Below are 17,363 nucleotides of genomic sequence, written 5' to 3'. Positions count from 1 at the left end.
GTAGAACGACATGAAGAAGGACATAGCAGATTTTGTGGCTAAGTGTTCTAACTGTCAACCAATTAAGATAGACATCAGAAACCAGGAGGTATGACTCAAGAGATTAACATTCATATATGGAAGTGGGAAGTTATAAACATGGACTTCATTATGGGTTTAACTCGTACTCGCAGACAACATGATTCCATTTGGGTGATAATAGACAAAGTTACTAAGTTCATTCACTTCTTGGCTATTAAGACTACCGAGCCAACGGAGGACTATGCCAAGCTCTACATCCATGAGATAGTCAGGTTGCATGGGGTTCCCTTGTCTATCATTTCAGATAGAGACCCTCAGTTTACCTCTTATTTCTAGAAATCGTTTCAGAAAGGTCTTGGTACTAAGGTAAATCTCAGTACAACATTTCATCCACAGACATATAGTCAGGTAGAACGTAACATTCAGAACTTATGGGACATGTTGAGATCTTGTGTGATCGATTTCAAAGGTAGTTTAGATGATTACCTACCTCTCATAGAGTTATCCTGTAACAATAACTTTCATTCCAGTATTTAGATGGCCTCGTATGAGGCACTATGTGGGCGTAGATGCAGGTCCCTGATTGGTTGGCTTGAAGTAGGTGAAGCAGCCTTGATAGGGCAAGATTCGGTTCATGAGGGTATGGAAAAACTTAGGCTCATCAAAGATAGACTAAAGACAACCCAAAATCGTCCTTAGAGTTTGAAATCGATGATTGGGTTTTCCTGAAGGTGTCACCTATGAAGGGGGTGATGAGATTTGTCAAGAAAGGCAAGCTCAGTCCTAGATATGTAGGTCCTTACAAAATCTTGACAAGGGTTGGTAATGTGACTTATGGGTTAGAGTTGCCAGCAAAACTAGCAGCGGTTCATCCAGTCTTCCACATTTCCTTATTGAAGAAGTGTGTGGGTGATCCGGCATCAAAGTATCATTAGAGAGTGTGGCTGTGAAGGATAGTCTCACTTATGAAGAGGTGCCAGTTGAGATTCTTGACCATCAGGTTCGTAGGTTGAGAAATAAGGAAGTTGCTTCAGTGAAGGTTTTATGGGGGAGTCAGTCCGTAGAGGGAGCTACTTGGGAAGCAAAAGCATCCGTGAAGGCCAAGTATCTTCACTTCTTTCCTTTTGATTCCGTTTCAGCTTGAGGTAATAGTTCCTCTCCAGTCTCTTAGTTTACTCTTGCATAAATTCAGTCTCAGTATCCTATTCCTTTAGTTGTTCTTTCATTTCAGCATATTTGCATGTTCTTGGAACTCAGTTCAGTTAGATATTAGTTTCTAGTACTTAGTGGTAGGGATTACAACTCCTTCCCTCCATACTTAACTTGTTTAGACTTTATTCGAGGATGAATGTTCCCAAGGGGGAGATAATGTAACACCTCGGAGCTCAAAATGAAGAAAATCCTAATTGTCAGAAAAACTGGTACCAGTACCGACGGAACCACCAAAGGAACCACCAACGGACCGTAGGTAGAACCACAGACCGTAGATCGGGTTTCGTCGTTATGGCCCAAATATTGATGGTTTCTAATCCCATCCACAGTCGATTAGTATGGTCCATGGTTGGATCTACGGATCGTAGGTGAGGGTCAGCAACCAATTATAGGGAATTGGTTGTTGGGTCAACTTCAAACGGTTATATATTTTAGAATGAATTAGGTGGTCCATGACCTATCAAATTAAAGATAATTGAATCTTCTTTCTAATGCCACTGAGTTTGCTAAAATTCCATTGCAGAGTAAAAAGTTATTCTCATTTTAGTGAAGCCCTGTCAGGCAGACCACGAACCACGACCACTGACGACGATTGGTAGTCCAAACGATGGTTAGTAGGTCCCTCCGTGAATGGCCTTCGTCAGCTTTTAAGTTAGGGTCATTTAGGTCTTTTTCCTATGCATTGAGGCCCTTATACTACATCGTTTTACTTAGTCTATGCCTAATAACTTATTTAGACTTACCCAGAACCCTCATTCTCCGAAAATCATCCAAACTTGGAGCAAAAAGAAGAGGAAAAGTTGACCAAACCTTCCAAGAACAAGCAACAATGTTCTTCAAAGTTTAGCCCCGAAATCAAAGGATTTCTTCGTAGATTTCGTTACCAGGTATGTGGGATTTCACTAGTGGGTTCCTTTCATCCACTAGGTCCCTAGAAATCAGTCAGTTCTTTGATTCTCGATATCTTGTTTAAACCTAGGGTTTTTAAAACCTTGGATATTTACTATATTTTAGCTATTGTGGTTTCCTAAATCGAAATAGCATGTTTCTTGGAAAGTTTGTTTAGTTCCTTGTATGAAACTCAAAACCTTAGTTGTGTAGATTCTCTAGTTTGTGAATTACACTTGCTATGTCAGTTAAACAAATAATCATGCTCCAGATTTCGAATGTTACATTATCAATATATAAATGTTGCATTCTCAGATTGCATGTCAGTATTTTGAGCTATTCAGTAATTTAGCATTTCAATTACATTTGTGTCATATACATATTCAGTTGGGAGTAGACTTAGCAACGAGTTGGACTAGGGTTCAACGTACCTCATAGTCCCTAAACTACGTGCCCCCGCAGGAGTATAAGTCCCCTCTGTTGGGCATCAAATTTAGTGATCACGCCAGTCATGCCTTTATACCCCTTGCAAGATATATTGTGTCCTCTCGATGGGGCGTGTACATCAGACTCCATGTTTAGCTCACGTGGTTTTATGTAGGTTAATTGTAGCTCCCACAATCAGACTCTTAGTGCATTTGACCAGGTTTTCAGTATATACTTCATCATTTAGTTTAGCATGTTATTTTCATGATTAGTACTTGGTCATTGCATTCAACTTAGCTTTTCAGTTATGTTTCAGTATTTACATTCTTGCTCAGTTATGTTTTTTTCAGCTTATATATATTTATTCAGCTTAGTATCTATATCCTGCATGCTCAGTACATTCCAAGTATTGACGCACACTCTGCGCTACTTCCTTTCATGATGTAGGTTCAGGTACTCAACATCCAGATCGCGCTTAGATCGATTCTCGGTTCACATTTCAATAGCTTTAGTGGTGAGTCCTTATATTTCGAGGACAATAGACATGCTTTCATTATAGTCTTTATTTTCAGTTTTTTTTCAGTTTTGTTAGAGTTAGCTTGGGGGCATGTCCCAGCTACTTAACTCAGGTAGAGGCTTTTTAGACATAATAGTATTATCAGCTTGACTTGTTATGTTTTGTCTTTCAGTTGTTATTAAACTTTTAGTATGGTTTATACATTCAAACTAGTTGGGTATTCCCCACTTTTCAGATAACCTTTGTTTAGCTTCTGCATAGTTCATGTCTTACTTAGTAATTTCGAGTATACTTATGATATGCTAGACACATGATTAGCTTGGGGTCACTCGTGATCCTAAATCCCGTGTTATGCCAAGGGGGTAGCCTTGGAGCGTGACAGTAAAAAAATCAAAAATTGAAACTATAATGATGCAAAATTGAACATCAACAACAAATCCAAATAAAAAAAGAAGAAGAAAATATGAAGTCACAAATGATAAAACTGATAATTGCATAATTAAGACACTCGGACCAAATTTCATCATAGTTACGAAAGATTAGCATTTACAACTACAGGGGAAAAATCAATCATCATAGTTTTTGGAAAAACAAAAAAAAAAACAAAACAATCTGAAGCTAAAAGACAAGATTTTTTGGTGAGCACTGAGAAAAAGTTGGAACCAGAAGCTAGATGATGTGTCCATTCAAGAATATGTATAAGCTCTCGCCTTAGTTTTATATATTATGTCTGATATGTTAAGCCAAAGATTAACCTGTAATCACTCGTGATTGTAGGTACCATGTCTCAGTCGGAGTGTAGACTCAGATCGTGAAAGATATATATATTATTATATTGAGATATTACTGAAAAAGTCTCAACAAAATATTATTGTGGTTAGTATTTATATTTTATGAACTTGGTATGATAAAGTACTAGTGCTGTAGTATAAGGAAGGGAGTATGTAGCATAATATTATTATGTATAGCCGCCATAATTCACATTAGCGATTTGTCATATTATGATTTGTATGATGAATATTAATGTAGAACATATTTGTTTTATGCGTAACTAATGAATGTATCATTAAATATTGAGGAAGTTATATAATTAAGCAAACATATACTAGTTAATTATTTAATATAACTATAGTTTGAAGAAATTACTTTTCGTCGCTAATATATATAACCATATTCACATGGGCCACATCCAAATTTTGTATAATTTGACTCCGAATTGTATAAATTCAGAATTTGTATAATTTAGTTCATAAGTGTACAAATCTAAAATTTGTATATGCTTACCCTAACTTGTATATGATATCATGTTGATACATTTGTTTATACATTTGATTTTGTATAAGTTTTGATTTTTTTTTAAAACATATTAATACATAATTTGTATATACTTACCTTTTTTGTGTATTGACAAGCAAATTATACTAACCGACTTACTCTATTTGTATTGACAAATGAATTATACAAACAGAAATACCCATAGGAAATGAAACTATAGTTATGTGGCAAAATTAGGTAAATTGTAGCAAAGAGGCTTATTAATTTTAATCTCTTTGTTATTTATGATATTTTCTCTTAACTATTAGCGTTATGTGGTTATTGGGCCAAGTGGAAAAATGTTAGACTTCTTATTATTTTATGTGTGGCCCAATTAATGTAAAGTACATCATTAATAACTACTAAAGACTCAATCTATCATTAGATGGCTTGGTTGATGGACGTGCCAGATTAAATCTAAACCTCTATAAATTTATCTTTTTCACCCATTAGGGTTAACATAGTTTCTTCGCACATTTCCATTGCTGCCGTTGGTGGTAACATAAAGTTAGAGGAAGGAGTTAGAAACATTTTTTGAATCAACGTTTTTGCTTTGTGATAATGTCTTCAGGTATATTCCCTTAATATCATCCTTTAAGATTTTTATACTCAAGATCTTAGAATTCAATAAGTGAAGTTTATAATAGATTTCAAATATTTTTTGATTTATTTAGATTTATAAAGTGGAAGTTGAAGATAAACTTATGTTTGATTGTACGTTTTGCAAAGGAGAGAAGATGACACGTTATTTGATTTATGAAGAGGAAAATAAGAAAACACGTTAAGAACACTTTTTCCCAAATTTGAGATTCAACTTTAAATTGAATTTTGAAGTTTTATAACCAAACACTTGACAAGAATCTATACTATTATCACTTGAGGTTAATTGTCGTTTTTAGTTGATGTTTCCTCTTTAAAAACACACGCAAATTCGTTATTTGTGCACTTTGTGTGATGGAGGGTCCTTTCCACTCAACTTAACATTGTAGGTGTCAGTCCTAATTTTAGTCCCGTTTGGCTATATTTTTTGAAGCTGAAATTTGAAAAATTAAAAGATTTAGCTAGTGATTTTCTTATTTGGAAATTGTACTTGAACATGTATTTATTTGGAAAAAAAATTAAAGTGTGACTGGAAGTTCCAAATAAATCAAATTTTCAGATAAAATTTTATGGTCAAATAAATATTTAAAGATAAATTGTCAAAATATACTTTTAGAATGTTTGACTAAACGCTTAATTAATTATTATTTAGAATTTAATTTGTTTTTCGTGTTATATTAAGTTAAAATTTAGTTCAAATACAGGAGCTATCTATTGTTATAGCCTTTTTAGGACATATCAATCTTACAGTGTCATAAAGTGTGAGAATATAAAAGGTAAACAAAAAAAAAAATTACTACAACATTAAACGTAGTACAATAAATTTTAGGAAAGTAAACTTAAAATACACTAGGTATATAAAGTCAATAATTTAGTACTTCCATGCCTACATTAGATATTACTATGCTTAGCATGTAATATACTGATTATGATTAAATTTATATTAAAACTAATAATTTATTAATATAATGAAAAAAATAACTTCTATTAATAACATAACTTAAGTAATTGAATTGTTTTTATTTTTTAAATAAAACAAATACAATTAAAACTCTCTATAACATGTCGGTTTTGAGATTATTTTTTTTTGGATATTGTCGCGATATTTGAATAATTGGTTTTTACAGGTTAAAAAGATGCATAAAAATAATTTTTCATTTTCTTAATGTTATAGAAAATAGCAAAATTGTTTAAATTTTAAACTTAATCTCACTTTCTATAAAGAAGGAAAATCTTTAAATGAAGAAGGTGTGTTAGTTAAGGAGAAAAGTAGTTTTTTTTCAACTTTTCTTTTGATTTTCTATATATGGTTGAATTATATAGAAAATATATTTAAAAATAATTTTTTTTGCTTACAAACTAAATATCAGAAAATAAAGAAAAATTTCACTTATTTTTCGCACCTAAATTTAAAAGTGAAATCACCTTTGGAGGTTTTAATTTTCCTTTCTTTTTCACTAATTTGCTATAGAAATTCATCAATGAGTATATGTTCATGCGTGTAAGTATACATATATGTTTGATTTATCTCAATACAAAGTATATCAATAGTTACAAAGGAAAAATCCAGCTAATTAACATTGAATTCTAATTATTTTTCCTTGTGAAATTTTCTTGTAGGTATTGATAATGTGATTGGGAAGACCAATCCCAATGAAGTTCTGAAAAACGCAACAACAAAAATTGTGACGCTGAGTTTTATCTGCGATGAAATAGTTGAGATTTTTAATGTCTCGAGGGATAAGGTTAATTTTTATTAATCAAATGTCATTAATCCTAGAACCTTTTCCTTTCACTATTGAATTGGTTACATATAAATTGTGGTTTTTGAATTTGTTGTGTATGTAGGCGGAGGAAATTCTAAAGTTTGCAGATAGCTCAAATGTTGTGAATGTCTCTTCATCAAAAAAACCATTGGGTGTGGAAACACAAAGTCAAGGTAAACATTTTTTGAGAATTTGATGAGTGTTTCAATAATCTTGATTTTCTATTTATTCTAAATGGAGGAATACTGTGTTGGTTTGTTTTTGGATTTAGACATCTCAATGGCGAGGAGAAACTCTCAACTTAGATTCTTGGAGAACCGAAAAGAGAGGTTGGTATTTTTTTTTTCAAATTAAATGCATATCAATAGCAAAAGGGCGCTTTTAAATAAAGAATTAAATAATTTGAAGATTAAAAGAGTAATTTTTGAAGATATAAGATGTAATCTTTATCAAATAGAATCAAAAGAAGTTGAATTGTTCTATAAAGAGAGCACTTGATTAAATTACATTTATGATTAGGAATTAACTTAGCAATTAACTGTCATAGTAAACCTAGGAATCAAATTTCTGCACAGCCAAACATCCCCCCTCTCAAAAAAAAATTATGTGTAACAATAAAATTTTATCGCTAAAAGAATATATATATTTAAAAATTATAAAAGAATAGAGATTTTTTGAGCAAATATAACGTTTGTAGGGACTCGATTAGTATTTCAGACAATGAAAAAAAATATTGATTGATCTTTTTGTTGATTTTATTAATTAGGCTTTGTGGTGGCTTGGAAAATGGCATGAAAATTGTGCTTTTGACTATTGGGTGCAATGGAAAGATTGCAAATTTCAATGTCTTCCGCGACAAGGTTTTTATGTCATTAATCCCTAATCTATTTTCTTTCACTTTTAATTGGTTTCACGTAATTGTATTTCTAAATTATTCGTTGTGTATGTAGGTGAAGGAAATTCTAATGTTTGCGGAAAAGTCAAAAATTAAGAATGTCATTCCACCAAAAAAACAATTATCTGTGGAAACATTAAGTGGAGGTTAAACATTTTTCTTTTCCTTCTCCTTTGAAAATTAAATTTGTATAATGTTGTTCATTTTCAAACTATTTCAGTAATGTGTTGGTTTATGTTGTATGTAGATCTACCATTGGCGAGGAGAAACTCCTTGCTTAGATTCTCGGAGAAGCAAAACGCAAGGTAAATTCTTTTTCACTCACAATTTATTTTTTTAAGTTAATTAAATGTATATTCAAACACAATTTTAGAAAACCAGGAAGCTAAGATATTAATTATTTTTTTCAAATTAATCTTAACTTCAATAAATAATCAATTAGTTTGACGAGAGGATATAAAAAATAAATTTAGGAGATAAAGAGAGGAATAAAGGAGTTATCATCATCTATCTAATAATGTACTTTTTTGAGTACTCTCCCTATAAGTCGGAGAAAAGAAATATCTTCCCTTTTATAATTATTTCTTTAGTAATAACTCTCTTATAATTTGAATAGAAAATATATTCTTTTATATATATTGATTAATGCTTTAGACAATGAACACATCGATTAATCTTTGTGTTGATTGTATTAATCAGGCTTGACTCTGGCTTGGAAAATGGCATAATAACTATTTGCTATGATGGAACGAGTGTGAGTTTCAATATATTCAGTGATAAGGTTTGTAATAATCAAATGTCATTCTTCTAGCTCTGATTGGTTTTGTTTCACTATTTAATTGATTACACATAATTGTGATTTTTGAATTATTTATTATGTATATAGGTGGCAAATATTCTAGAGTTTGCAGAAAGGTCAGAAACTAGAGATGCAGTTTCATCCGAAAAACAATTGTTTGTGGAAACATTAAGTGGAGGTTAAGATTTTCTTTCCCTTCTTATTTGAAAATTAAATTTGATTAATATTTTTCTCATCTTCAAATTATTTTAATAATGTGTTGGTTTTTGTTACATATATATAGCTCAACATTTGGCGAGAAGAAACTCTATGCTTGGATTCTCGGAGAAGGGAAAAGAGAGGTGGATTTTTTTCCACTTCCGAAATTTCTATGTTTTCAAGTTATTTAAATGCATATCCAAATATTCATATTTTTTAATATCCCTTTCTAACATTTTTTGTCCAACATCACTTTTTTTTTTTATGTCCGAACACCTACTTAACCTCTCAATTACTTTACTACCTTCAATTTTTTTCTCTAAATTAATCCTATCTTCGATAAATGAGTCAATAGTTTGAAAAGACAGTAATTTTTATGAAAATATAACAGGTAATCTTTACTAAAAAAGAATTAAGGAAGTTGTGTTGTTTCTTAAATAGAGTACTTAATTACATTATATTTTTTTTATCAAGAATTAACTTAGCCATTGTAAACCTAGGAATCATATGTCTGCAAAGCCAAGAAGAATAAATAAAGGAAAGAAATAAAGAATTTATCATGATCATTGTATTAATTAGTGTTAACAATGAAGATCTCTCGTAAAAAGAACACTAAATGTTTTTAAAATATATATATAAGAAAAAACTGACAAACATATACATGTCTGCATTAATTTGGTTAATGCTTTAGAAAGTGAAAATACCCATCGATTGATCTTTATGTTGATTTTATTAACCAGGGTTTGTGCTGGCTCAGAAAATGGCATGAAAATTGCACTTTTGACTATTTGCTACAATGGAATGATTGCATCTTTCCATGTCTCTAGTGACAAGGTTTTTATCAATCAAATGTCACTGATTTTTGATTTATTTTCTTTCACTTTTAATTGGGTTCATATATATAACTGTGATTTCTGAATATTTGTTGTGAATGTAGGCGAAAGATATTCTAAAGTTTGCAAAAATGTCAAAAATTAAGAATGACTTTTCATCAAACTATGGAGGTTAAACATTTTTCTTTCCTCATCCTATGAAAATTAAATTTATATAATGTTTTGTTCGTTTTCAAATTATTTCACTAATGTGTTGTTTTTTGTTGCATGTAGATTTACCATTGGCAAGGAACATCTCCGTGCCTAGATTCTCAGAGATGCCGAAAACAAGGTGAATTTATTTTCACTCACAATTTTTTATTTTATTTTTTCAAGTTAATTAAATACATATCCAAATACAATTCCATACTTTATTATACCCCTTATAACTTTTGTTTTGTCAAATATCACCTTCTTTTTATAATGTGGAAACGCCTATTTAGCTTTTCAAATCTAGTTTACCATAAACTTCATTTTAGAAAATCAAGAAAATATTAATTATAATATAAAATTAAAAGATATATTTTTAAGCAAATGCAATACATTGACTTGGTTAATGTTTGTACACAATGAAAATACCCATTAACTAATCTTTGTGTTAATTGTATTAATCAGGCTTGACTGTGGCTCGGAAAATGGCATAAAAATATTTCCCATGAATTTTTACTATGACGGAAAAACTTCTAGTCTCAATGTCTCTATGGATAAGGTTTGTATTAATCAAATGTTATTCATTACTAATTGGTTTCGTTTCATTGTTAAATTAATTAAACATATTGTGATTTTCAAATTATTTATCATATATGTAGGCAGCAAATATTCTAGCGTTTGCAGAAAGGTCAAAATTTAATGATGCATTTCCATCCGGAAAAAAAATCTCCATGGAAACATTAACTAGAGGTTAAACACTTTTCTTTTCCTTCTCCTTTACAAAATTAAATTTGATTAATATTTTGCTCATATTGAAATTATTTTGATAATGTGTTGGTTTTTGTTACATATAGATCAACATTTGGCTAGGAGAAACTCTATGCTTGGAGTCTTTGTGAAGCAAAAAGAGAGGTGAACATTTTTGCACTTTCAAAATTTCTATGTTTTCAAGTTATTTAAATACATATTCAAATACAATACATATTTTTTAATACCCTTTTCTAACATTTTTTGTCCAATGTTACATTTTCTTTATATGTCCGAACGCCTACTTAACCTCTCAAATCTAGGTTATCATAACATTAAAAAAAATTCTCCAAAATTAATCTGAACTTCACTAAATGATAGTTTGAAAAGATGATGAAGAGTAGTTTTGTATGAAAATATAAAGGGCAATCTTTACCAAAAAGAATTAAGAGAAGTTGGGTTGTTCCTTAAAGAGAGTACTTAATTAAATTATATGTCTGCAAAGCCAAGAAGAATAAATAAAAGAATGAAATAAAGAATTTAATATGATTAGTGTATTTATGTGTGTTTTAGGGTCTAAAACGTTGGTTAGGTTTCCTCTCCTTTTAGGTGAGCTACTTCGTTTCAAACCTTTTCCTTTAGAACTTTGAAAAAATGTAATCTTTTGCCCTTTTATAAATTTTTTTTTTTGACAATAGCTCTCTTATTATTTAAAAGAGAATATTTTTTAGATTTCTTATGTGTAAAAAATGAAAATATCTCATATGTTAAAATTGAAGATTTCTAGTAAAAAAAACATCAAAATTTAAAATGTATAAAAAAAAGTTGACAAACATATATAACGTCTATATTAATTCGATTAATGCTTTAAATAATGAAAATATCAATCGATTGATTTTTGTGTTGATTTTATTTATTAGGCTTTGTGGTGGCTCGGAAAATGGCTTGAGAATTGCACTTTTGACTATTAGCTACAATGGAATGGTTGCAAATTTCAATGTCTCCAATGACAAGGTTTTCATCAATCAAATGTTATTGATTCATGATCTATTTTCTCTCAATTATTAATTGGCTTCATGTAATTGTAATTATTGAATATTTGTTGTGCATGTAGGCGAATGAAATTCTACAGTTTGCAAAAATGTCAATAACTAATGAAGTCTTTTCGTCAAACAATGGAGGTTAAACATTTTTCTTTTTCTTTTCCTTTTCCTATGAAAATTAAATTTGTATAATATTTTGTTCATTTTCAATTTATTTCAATGTGTTGGTTTTTGTTGCATGTAGATCTACCATTGCCGAAGATAAACTCCTCGCTTAGATTCTTCGAGAAGCCACAAATAAGGTAAAAAAGTTTCTACTCTCGTTTTTCTAATTTTTTTTCAAATTGATTGAATACATATCTAAATACAATTTCGTACTTCCTAATACCCATTATAAGTTTTGTTTTGTCAAATATCACCCTTATTTTTTAATGTGGAAACTCCTACTTAGCCTTTCAATTCAGTTTATCATAAGCTTCACTTTTAAAAAATTTAAAAGATATTAATTATTTTTCTCGAAATTAATCTTAACTTCAATAAATGATCAATTAGTTTGACGAGAAGATATAGAAGATAATTTTAAGAGATTTAAAGATAATCTTTATAACAAACAAAATTCAACTAATCTTTGTGTTGATTGTGTTGATCAGGCTTGATTGTGACTCGGAAAATGGCATTAAAGTTGCACCTATGACTATTTTCTATGATGGGAAGATTGCAGTTTATGATGTCTCTAGTGAGAAGGTTTTGATTAATTAAATGGCATTCTGATTAGTTTTGTTTCACTGTTGAATTGATTACACATAATTGTGAATTTTAAATTATTTGTTGTAAATGTAGGCGGAAAATATTCTAAAGTTTGTAGAAAGGGATGCATTTTCATCTAAAAACCAATTTTCCGTGGGATCATTAAGTGGAGGTTAAACAATTTTCTTTTCCTTCTCATTTGATTAATATTTTGTTGATCTTCAAATTATTTTAACGATGTGTTGATTTTTGTTGCATATAGATCTAGACTTGGCAAGGAGAAACTTTATGCTTGGAGTTTTGGAGAATCAAAAAGAGAGGTGAATATTTTTGCACTCCCAAAATTTCTATGTTTTCAATTTATTTATTTAAATGATATTCACATTCAGTTAATATTTTCTAATACCCTTCTCTAGCATTCTTTTTTGTCCAACGTCACATTTTTTATGTCGGAATGCCTACTTAATTAACCTCTCAAATCTAGTTTACCATAACCTTCAATTTTTTCCCCAAATTATTGATCCTAACCTCAAAAATAAGTAAATAGTTTGAAAAGACATAGAGTAATTTTCATGAGAATATAAAAGGTAATCTTTACCAAAAAAAGAGTTAAGAGAACTGTTGTTCCTTCATGAGAATACTTAATTAAATTATATTTTCAATTAGGAATTAACTTCTCCCTCTAGAAGAATATTAAATAAAGAAAAGAAATAAATAATTTATCATGATCAGTGTATTAATGTTTCTTTTTAGTTCTCCCAGGGGGAGATGCATTTTCTTGCTCTTTTATAAAATAAAAAATAAATAAAATTGGCAGTAGCAGTCTTATAATTTAAAAGAAGAAAATATTTTTTTACATTTCTTATGTGTGAAAAATAAAAAATCTCTTATATGTTAAAAATGAACATTTCTAGAAAAAAAATATATATAAGAAAGTTGGCAAACATATAATGTTAATGCTTTCAATAATGAAAATAGTCATCGATTGATCTTTGAATTGATTTTATTAATTAGGTTTTGCCCTTCGAGATTCGGCATGAAAATTGCGCCTCTGACTATTTTCTACAATGAAAAAGTTACAGTTTTCGAAGTCTTCAGTGAAAAGGTTTTACTGTCATTGCTCCTTGAATTATTTCCTTTAATTTACTTTTGAATTGGTTATAACTGAATTATATATTATGTTCGTAGGTGGATGGAGTTCTAAAGTTCGCAGAATCGTCAAAACTACCATTGTTTGTGAAAACCTTAAGTGAAGGTTAAACATTTTTTCCTTCTCCTTGTAATTTAAATTTGATTAATGTTTTGTTCATCTTCAAATTATTTTAATATGTTGGTCTTTGTTACATGTAGATGTACCATTGGCAACAAGAAAATCATCGGTTAAATTTTTGGAAAAGCGAAAAGAGAGGTTGGTATTCATCTAATTTATTTTTTTAAAGTTAAATGCATATCTAAACGTAATATCATACTTTCAAATATTCCTTCCAATATTTTTCTATTTTCAAATATCAATTTTGTTTTGTGTCTGTGTAGACCTATTTAAACATTTTAAGTTATAACTTCATTTTAGAAAATTAAGCAGGTGAATTATTAGTTATTCTTCTCAAATTGATCTTTAAGTTCAACAAATGATCAAATAGTTTTAGAAGATCAAGAGTAATTGAAGTTGTCATAGTAAACCTAAAAAGAATATATCTTCACAATCAAGTTTGAATAGAAGAAAATTATCTGTCTTTTTCAGATCTTTTATATATAAAAATAATGAAAGTATCTTAGGTATAAAAAATGAAAATTTCGAAATTGTGAAGAACTAGAAAATGGTTCCTTCCCTCTAGTCTATTATGACTGTTTTTATAACTTTTAAATTTTGAATGCTCTTTCTCTACAACTTTCTAAGGTATAATAATATATTTTAATTTTTCATTTCATACATATTTGTATTATCCTTCTAATTATATATATATTACATTTCTTCACATTAAGAAGACTACCAATATAATTAATATCTACATTACTAATTTTGCATAACTTGTTTCTAAACCGAATAATCATTTATGTTTTGCAGGATGACTATGGTGTCACCTTATGGTTTTCCCCATGCTGACCCTGGAAACAAGAATTAGCAGAAGATGTTAATGGTATACATATATCGTATATGTATGTCATTTATGGATGTTAATGGAAATTTTTTGAGGATTTGGTTGTTATTTTACTAGACTGTATCATGTTGCTAAGATGTTAACTTTGCCAGTCAAAGCTAGAATATAAAACTTGCATTTTGTATTATTTTGTGTGAAAGATTTGTTTGGTTTCGTATATTGGTTTTAAAATAATGTGTGGGTTTTTATTCACAACAGGGGTGGTGGCGCAGTTGGCTAGCGCGTAGGTCTCATAGCTTCTGAGTAATCCTGAGGTCGAGAGTTCGAGCCTCTCTCACCCCATTCTATTTTTCCATTTGCCTTGTTTTTTAGTATACTAATCCTTGTATTAGGGGAGATCACTCGCTAATACGGGACGGTTTGGTTACTAATGCTAGCATTGGACATTACATCCTTTGGGGTGTGGGCCCTTCTCCGAACTCTGCTAATGCGGAAGGGTTTGGTTACTAATGTTTGTATTAGGGTAGACTGTTCATATTACATCTTTAGGGGTGTGGTCCTTCTTCGAACTCTGCTAGTGTGTGATGTTTCTATTTTTCCATTTGCCTTATCTTAGGTATAATCTCTCGTAGTAATGCTTGATTTAGGTAGACTGTCCAAATTACACCTTTGGGTGTGGCTTGTATTAGGGTAGACTATCCATAGTATGTCCTTTGAGGTGCGACTCTTTTCCGAACTGTGTTGACGCGGGATGCTTTGTGCATGAGACTACCTATTATCGTTTGCATTTTTAAGCTTGATCATGATTCTAATCTATTAATTACATCCCTTGTTGATGCCTATTCTATTTCATTGTATGTCTTGAACTCTTGATGCTATTAGTTTTTCTTGTGTGCTGCAAGCATGTAAATCATTGGAGACTGGGCCTTGGGAAGTAAATTAATACATTGTTATGTCTATGTCACGAAGGTTTATCTTGAATAAGATGTGTTTGTTCAGAATTATGTAATGATTGAGTAAAATCAAAGTGACGTTATTATTAAATTATATATAATGCGTGTATTCTTCAACGTCCATGCCATTTGGCTGTTCCTCCTTTATAAATTTGCTTACAAAAATAGTGTTTAGGCCTATCTTGGTTATTCCACCGAGTATTTGTTATTTCTTATTATCAGGCAGCAGCACAAGTAATGAGAAACTTTGTCAACTAAGGGTTATGTAGATGGGAAGAAATAACAACGTTTTTGTGCTTTGTTGGGATTTGAATCCCAATTTTTAAAATTGGAAAAAAGGATAAATATATCTTCGAACTTTCGAAAATGGTATGTCAATATCCTCCGTCATACTTTTCGTCCACAGTGCCCTTGCCGTCCAATAATCAGTGCACATTTGCCCCTCCCACTAACAGAACACTCATTATGTACACGTGGCGCAATCCTACGCAACAATCCGAGTTGACCAATTTTTTAACCCAAATTTTAAAACCCTCCCATAACCTATTTAACCCACCCGATTTACTCACAAATAGACTCTCTAAAATCCTAAAGAAAAACCCCTATACTCGTTACTTTCGTTCATCTCACAAACAAAAATCCTAGTCCATCAGACGTAAACTACTCGCTTGTTTCCATTATTCTTGGTGGATTCACTTAGATCTGGTCATAGGTACTCGCACTTTTACTATGTTCATCTACGAGATCTTATTTTATGTTTGATTTTTTCTTGTATTGTCATTCCTAGCAGAGGCGTATCCAAGATTTTGAGATGATGGGTGCACTATTACAAAAAGGTGGATCTAAGTATAAATTTGATCAGTTTAACATTTAGATTCTTATCACTAAAAATAATTAAAATTTTAAATTATAGGTCCAAAGTTATTTTTATCTATCCAAACCACTTAGAGAGGCGTTACCCAAATTTAGAAAGGAAAATAAAACGAGATAAATAAAAGATTCAAGTTTCTAACCTCACTTAGAGAGGTGCACCCAATCATAATCGCACGCTATGATACTTCAAATGTGGGTTCACATATCTATATTTAAATATTTTAAAAAAAATATAACACTTCTATATATGATTTCAAGAGGGGAGCATGGGTTCACGTGAACCCGGTGACCCCCTCCTGGATACGCCTCTGATTCCTAGCTAGTAAGAAAGATGTTGAGTTTTGATTTTCACTAGTAGCTGTAATTTTTTGTCTAGAATCTGCTTTTTATAGTGATTTGTAGGGATTTGTTCACGTTTATCTTAAAAATGAACTATGGTTGTTCTTTCGTTTTCTAAGGTTTTACTTTAGTGTCGTTTTATGCGGATTTGTTAGGGTTTTGTGCACCTTTATGTTAAAGATGTGTTTTTGTTTGTTTGTGTTTCAGATGTGTTGCTTTTGTAGTGTCGTTTTCTGTGGTCTATGGATATTTTTCTTCTTCTTTTGTCGATTGTCTCCATCCCTGTCTTTATTTCATTTCTTTATGTCTTTATTCCATTTCTTTATGTCTTTATCCCCTTTCTTCTTGTCTTTATTCCCTTTCTTTATGACTATTTATTTTGTATAGTTAGGTAGGTCCATAAGAACTAGACAAGTATATAATTGACAGTTGATATTAATTACATTCTGTGCAGTTAGGTAGGACCACTTGTTTAATCTTAATTTACCCAGTTTAATTGTTAACTAGTAGTGTATAATTAGCTCACATACTTAACAATGACCACTTGTTTAATATTATTTTACTTAGTTCATCTGTTAATTAGTGTCACACCCCAAATCCGAATGTAATGACACGTGTCCATTTTCCACCAGACACGTCAGCCTAACCCAACCACAACGATAGAGAAGTAGAAATACGAGAATAAAAGATAATAAATAAGCGGAAGACTTTAATTAAGAATCAACACTACCCAGAATTGGTTGTCACATGTACAAACCTCTAAATACAGAATTCGAATAAAAATATACAAGTCTCAGAGTATAGTTCTCGAATGGAACAAAACTGAAAGTAAAGATAACTCAAAGGCACGTCTGGAATGAACCGCTACCTCTCGAGTATGTCCCGAAGCTCAATCTGCTAAAGA

The 17,363-nt window shown here is 30.8% G+C and overlaps 1 non-coding gene across 1 annotated transcript; it reads left to right on the top strand.

The window, feature by feature from the left end:
* Positions 1 to 14,551: 14,551 nt before the first annotated feature.
* Positions 14,552 to 14,636, top strand: TRNAM-CAU (transfer RNA methionine (anticodon CAU)). The gene is given in 2 exon segments: positions 14,552 to 14,589; positions 14,601 to 14,636. It is a non-coding gene; the product is annotated as a tRNA-Met (tRNA).
* The last annotated feature ends 2,727 nt before the right edge of the window (positions 14,637 to 17,363 follow it).

The sequence above is a fragment of the Solanum verrucosum genome, unplaced genomic scaffold, assembly GCF_900185275.1.
Source record: "Solanum verrucosum unplaced genomic scaffold, falcon-dt-bn FXZP01000474.1, whole genome shotgun sequence".
NCBI lineage: Eukaryota > Viridiplantae > Streptophyta > Magnoliopsida > Solanales > Solanaceae > Solanum > Solanum verrucosum.
This window is presented reverse-complemented; position numbering and strand designations above follow the sequence as displayed.